The following is a 7,529-nucleotide window of genomic DNA, read 5'->3' on the forward strand; positions in this document are numbered from 1 at the left end:
GTCATTCTGGATTCGTGCCCTTAGAACGAATCTTGACAACTTTTACAACTTAAATTCACAATTCATCATACTCGTCTGCCTTTGTTCTGGCTCTAAAGCTTTTACACTCTCTCCATAACCTTGGGAATTACTTTCCCGAAAACAATTGGCTGAACTTTAATCAGTTTATCATAACCTCTGGCTCCGTGCCTTTCTTGGTCTTTCACCAGCGGGTGGTCTCTCTCTTAGGAGGGTAAGTGACAAAAACAGTCTTTTGTGATTCGTCAATCATTTAGAATCTCAAATGATTCCTATATTTCCTTTAGCCAGGCTCTTTCCTCGATTGGGCCAGCTTGTTCCTTGGAACTCTGAGAGCTTAGCGACTTAGAGGTCCTGAAAGAATTTCACACCACATTGTTTCCTCAAGGTGGTGGTTGGGGATAATAGTCTAAGTTCTGTCTAGACAGGTCCATGAATTGCCGTATAGGAGTACCGTCTCGGGTCTCCTTTCCTTACTCGACTTTCTGTTTCCTTAGTATGAAATGTTTCATCCCACTCCCCATAATTGGGGTCATCTTTTAATTTAAAATCCTCATTTTCCACTCCATTATGTCATGGGTTCCTTCTATCTTGATGGCGACCTCCCTGACTATCACGTTCAGGGTTTGCTCTAAATCTTATTCCTCAAACTATGGCTCTCATCTAAGTTCTCATCCTTACGCTCTTGAACTTTCGGAACCCAAATTCTATAGGAATACCTCATTATTCCCTTATCATCTTTCTCTGGCACCATATGCTCTTTTCCAATAATTCGGTCTCTATTGCAATCTCAAACAGCTTTTCGGTACCGGCTCCGGTTACCTTCACTACTATTTCCAAAATCTCTTATAAACTCTCCCAAAGACATTATCATCTTGAGTCTCTCCTTTTTACTAAGGGCATCAGCCACCACATTGGCTTTCCCCGAATGATAAAGAATCTCCCAATCATTATTCTTGATTAGCTCTAACTGCCTCCTCTGGCATATGTTGAGCTCTTTCTACGTGAAAATGTACTAGAGCACTTATGGCTTAGGTAATTCTCGCACTTCTCTCCATACAAGTAGTGCCTCCAATCTTTTAGGGTAAAATTATTGCCACGAGCCTAAGCTCATGGGCGGGGATATCGAATTTCATATTACCTTAATTGTCTTGACGCAGACGCGATTATCTTGCTGTGCTAAGAAGCACCCTAATTCCTTATACGAAGCGTCAATACAAATCACAAAATCTTATTTTCCATCCGGCGATGCCATCATAGGGGCCGTCACCAATCTTTGCTTCAGTTCTTGAAAGTTGTTCTCGCATTTCTCTGTCCATTCGAACTTCTCAGTCTTACGAGTAAGCCGCGTTAAAGGGGGCTACTATCTTTACAAACTTGAACGAACCTCTGGTAGTGACCGGCCAATCCTACCTCTGGTAGTTGCCCTAACCATGGTCATCAATTCCTCAGTGGTCCTTTATTCATTCTTGTCAGGATCTTCCATGGGATCCTCCTCAGCAACTATCCCTTCTAGGACAACATCCTCAACCGCTATATCCTCAATATGAACATCATCTGATCCCGCGTTAGGACGCTCTATCGGATCCATAATCTGATCTCTAATAAGTAATAAAATATCATCACGATGTTGCTCCTCAACCTCAGGGTTCGGAGTCCCGCTACCATATACGATAACGAACTACGCTCCTATCACGATATATATAAGGGTTCCCATAAGGGTTTTAACTGTCAGTACTACGTTAGGTAGCCCGACTATGAACTTGGCAAGAGTTCTTATTATCTTAGTGAACTTATTATCTTAACGTCCCATCATCTCTGAGGTTTATAACGCTTAGCTCTGATACCATTTCTGTAACACCCCCAGATCCGGGGTCGGGGATCCGGGTCGTCACGGTCTTTCTTTCCACAATATCACTTCACTTAATTAATAATAAATAACCTTATGCTGTGACCCCACACTAACACACACCACAACCCGTTATAGTCTCAGAGATGAAATTTAAATAAGTACAAGTCTTTGAATCCACAATTTAAAAGTTATTACAACCCAAAATGATTACTTGATAAATTTACAGCTAATTGCCATTATCTGCCACAAGTTATAATTATACATAATTGATTCTCAAAAGTAGATGGTCTGATCTACAATAGATCTACCTCTGCAGCTATAGCAGCTACAACATCAACGGGAAGACGCGGGACGCTTCCCACGCGCTTGCGCTGGGTCTGCTGGAGTCTGGCCATCTTTCCTAACTGTTGTTGTGTGATGAAGAAATAAAGCAAGGGTGAGCAGCAAGCCCACCAAAATAATATGTATAATGATTTACAATATATGAGCCTACTCATAATACTCATGAAAGTCTTGGTCAAAAGAAATGAACCAAGTTTGATATCTTAATGCGATGAAGTCGCAAAATATTCAGTATATATACATATATACTTTTCAAAATATTGGAAGTCCTCTTCCATGCATAATATACACAAAGTCCCAGTGTATAACTGTATAAAAAAATATCGTTGCAAGGTGATCTCATATATCTAACCTTGTCTCAACGTTTTTCTGAAAATCTTTGTCATTCATAAGACAATTATTAATTAGATATAAGTTTAAAAGATGAGGTTACCAAATACCCCAATATACTTATATCTTTCCCAATACTACTTGAACTACCACCGTTCAAGTTATAATCAGTTTCAAAAGTTCATCACATAGATGAGACTACAAGACAAGATTTGAATAGATTCAATCTTTGAAATATTATTGAATGAAATAAAGTTACGAGATACTTTATTTAGTCCCGATATATATATCCACATATATATATCTCTTAAACATTTCCTGGAACCTCTGTTATGTAAAGTATGAACAGAGTTTGAAACATCCAATGAATTTTGGAAAGGAAAAGAATTTTGGCATAAACCAGATATCTTGCTGATCAGGCAAAGATACCAATAAGTAACCTTTTCTACTAGTAGATGGATGAATCCCCCACCGGTCATCACCCTGGCCACATAAGGACCTTGTGCTGGACCGCCACCCGGCCTCTTACGCGTTGATGGACTGCCACCCAGCCACTTACACTTTCATAGACCGTACCCCGGCCTGTCGCTTATGCCGACTCAATTAGATGGGCTTACTTCCCGAACATTGGGCAAGTAATCAATTCATTTACCAAAACTGCAACCTCGTTGCGAATATAAAATACACCACAGAGCCGGATTCCCCAGGTTTTGAGCGAGTATTTAAATCCCCTTAAAAAGGAAGATCTTAAATATAAAAATGAGTTTTGGGATCCGCTCTGACTTTAAAAATCATTTTGAAGACTCGAAAACACTTTATAGAGTGTTTGGAGTAAAGCTGATTTAATGAAGTAAATCAGTCCCCATAATATTTAGAAAATGACTGAATATTATTATTTAAATAATATTCCCATAAAGAATAATCTTTATAAAAATAATTGAAGTAGAAGTATTAAAACTTATACTTGAAACGAGTATTAAATAACCAAAGATATACTTATATGAAAGTATTATCTTTATTTGAATAATCGAAAATAAGTTTGATTATTGACACCTTATTCTTTAATAAAATAAAGAATATACCTCAGCAAATAATCGGAGTCATAGATCCTCAAATGAATATTCAAATAATATTTATTAAATAATATAAACTGAGTCATAAGCCTTCGAATGAATATTCAAATAATAGTCAATAAATAATATAAAAGAGTCATAAGCCCTCGAATGAATATTCAAATAATATTCAGATAAATAAATAAAAGGGTCATAAGCCCTCGAATGAATATTCAAATAATATTCAGATAAATAAATAAAAGGAGTCATAAGTCCCCGAATGAATATTCAAAATAATATTCATTAATAAAATAAAAGGAGTCATACGCCTTCGAATAATATTCGAAATAATATTCAATAATAAAATAAAGTTAAAGTTATCGAATAAACCTTATTCGATTAATAGTTTGGAAAACTATAACCATATATATATATAAATATATATATATATATAACCATATCCATATGTACAAAATCTACTCGGGATCCTCGACTCCCGGTTTTAGAAAATATTTTCACCTTTGGGTCCCTATACTAAGGGTATATGCAAGTTACCGCTATTCTCTAGCATAGGTATTATCAACTGAACCAACAGATATATATTTCAAGAATATGAAACAGGCATGCATATATACCATATCACATGCTACAATATATCGCAAGAATTTGCTAAATAACCAATATGCATTTATCGCAAGATCATGCATATACAAATGTATACATCACAACAACAGTATAACGGATAGAATACTTGCCTGAGCGACTTGGGGTGATAAAAGGCTCGGGACGAGTCTGGTAACCTATAAACAACAAGTAAGTTGGAATTAAACCAAAATCACTTGTAAATCTATACTTTAACTAACTTAGACTCTAACGCTTGTTTTGCGCTCACTGATTTGCTTAAGTCACTCGGGTACCCTCGGCTCCACCATTTTTAATAATTTAACCTTTACGAGTTTTAAAGCGATTCCTTCGCGAGTGTCTTACCAACTGCCTAACACACTTACCATAAATGTTTCATACATTAATTAACCCTTTTTGGTCTTTAACCTATGTTTCAAAGTAAGGCGAGGGGAAAAGTTTCGTTCGCGAAACGCCGTTACTTGAAACGGTCGTTTCTCCTAAACCGTGCATCGGAAACGAACGAACTACGTATCAAAACGAAGCTCGTAACATGAGCTATCTAAACATGGCAGTGGTCATAATCTAGCAGGGGGTTCTCGGGTCCTAATGCTATGCACAAAAACAGTCCAAAGAAAATCGGACGTTACGACGGCTATGTTTACGCGATTTCCAATATTTTAAACCATTCAAAACCATCCCAAATCAACCTCAATCCAACATACAAACAACATCCATCCTCATCACATCATAACAACCCCAACCAATTCAATTTAATCATTCATACTTATGCCTAAGCTTAACTTTAATCATACTTAAGTTCTTTTCATCAAAACCTCAACATTTACCATTCCATTTCACTACCATTTCAAATCCCAAACTCTAATCACAACAACAAGCTACAATATCATCCTACTAATCAAAATCATCTTATAATATATAGGAATCTAGGGTTTGGAGATGGTATACCTTCCTTTGAGTGGTGGGAGGAGCTAGGAAGCCTTAAGAAGCTTTGAGAAGTCTTAAGAATGCTTGGATCTTCAAGAAAACAAGAAAAATTTCAAGTTAAAAACTTGAAAACACTATTCATTGTCTTCTTCTTTGATTAAATGAAGAAGATTGAGAAGGAATTAATGGCTTAAACTCATGATATAGTCCTAACTAAGCATGAAGATGATTAGGGAATTAACTCACCAATTTAGGAAGCTTGGATCTTTGATTTTGAATTTCTCCTCCATTTGCAATAGTAAAAGCCGAGAGCAAGCTTGCTTGGATGAGAGAATGGTTTTTGTGTTTTGATGAAAATGATTTGCTTGGCTTGGTTGGCTTGTTTTTGTGTTTGATTTAGTAAATTACCTAGTTGCCCTTAATTTTGTGTGGTTAAAAAGTCACCACATCTCCTTCCTTTCTTGTCATGCCTATGTCATCCTCATGATGTAATCCTCCCCTCCTTGTCCTCTTTCTATTGGTTGGATGACATCATTCCCACTAATCCCTTTGATTAACTTCCTAATCGTTTGCCTAATGACCGCTGATCTGTTATACGGTTCGCTTAACTTTCGTTTTCGTTTATCGTTTGAGGGATCATACCCGGGATCTTATTACTTAGGTTCCCTTAACCTTTCTCAATATATTGTATTCCTTTTATGATCCTCTCCTATAATCCTTTAATTTAAATCCTTTTTATCCTGTTACCTTATACTCAATTCTCTCCGTATCTTGTGGATTTCCGGGAAAAATCAAAGTGTTCGGAATTGGATTCTGACGATCTTTACATACACTTATATACCACATAGAGTACTAATAATATCCCATAAGATCAATAACAGAACCCCTACATAGCGTGGCATGAAAAGTTTTCTCGTTCGGCAAAAACACTATTCATAAGGGTTTCAAAATTTCTCAAAAATTGGGGTTATTACATATACAATACATAAAAGCATGTTAAAACACATAATCTGATCTTAACATATCATATTATCCATGATCTAATCATAAAAAAAATGACAAAAATCAGAAAAATCAGAATCAAATCAGAAAAACAAGAATCATTGTTTACGGGCAGTAAACGACGTCAAACGCCTTACAGACGAGTCGTTGATAGCTTAAGCTATCAGTTTTGTTCAGACGCTCGTTTACCTATGGAATAGGGTATTCATTTGCGTAAATCGGACACCAGACCCAGATTTCAGCAAATCTGCAGCAGCTAATTCAGAATCCGTATCTAATATGATTCTCATAATTAGAACAAATATAAATCATGTATATATCAGTATATATACAGATTACATAATCATCTTATAATTATACAACTCACATGAATATCATATATTCAAAACCATACATATATAAGCATATTATATCAACATCAAATCATGGCGAATCACGTACATGCTCATATATCGAAAACAGTTAAACACATAAACGAATTAAAAACTTTTCCCAAGTAGCTCTGATGCCATTGAAGGGTTTTTAGCACATAAACGCAACGAAAACGTAAATTTAAATCTTAAAAAAACTGAAACCCTCCGCAGGATCCATGCGAAAAATGATATTTAATTCGTAGTTCAGTATGTTTACCTTAAGAAGCTTTACGTTAATGGAAGGATGGAGGTCTTTAATAGCGATCCAAGAACGATGAACGGAAATCCCTAGCAGCTGCTCCTCAAGTGTGAAGCACTCCACCGGTATCCACCAAGAGTACAATGTGATGGAGGAGGAAGAGGTTGAGAGAATTAGTTGCCTCCCTCTTGTTCTACTTTAGAATTAGAGGCAAATAGGGTTTATAATAGTATATTTATAGGCAAAATTTTCAGCTGAAAATTTTCCCATAAAATATTATTATTATTAACCCTTTATTATTCTCATTAATAATTAAAACACCTTTTAATTATTAATCTTTTTCTAAACACTTTAGAAAAATAATTCTCCCACTTGATTTAATTTCTAAAATTAAATTCTTAATTAATAATATTAAGAATTAATTAAATCTCATTTAATCAATTATTAAATCTTCTAATTAATTATTTATTTCACAAATAAATAATTACCAGCCATTATTAATTAATTCCTCCACCATTAAATCATTCTCTTTTATGGTGTGACCTTGTAGGTTCAATATTAAGCCGGTAGTAGAAATAAATAATAATAAAACTATTTTATCATTATTTATATAAATTCTCTAATTCATTAAATATGATTAATTAATAAATTAATCATATTTATTCTACATCGTGAGGGATACTTCTCAGCATATCGCGACTATCCGGATAATATGAATTCACTGCTTAGAATACCAAAAACCTATTCAGTGA

This window comes from Apium graveolens, chromosome 6 (genome assembly GCF_009905375.1).
Source record: "Apium graveolens cultivar Ventura chromosome 6, ASM990537v1, whole genome shotgun sequence".
Classification (NCBI taxonomy): Eukaryota; Viridiplantae; Streptophyta; class Magnoliopsida; order Apiales; family Apiaceae; genus Apium; species Apium graveolens.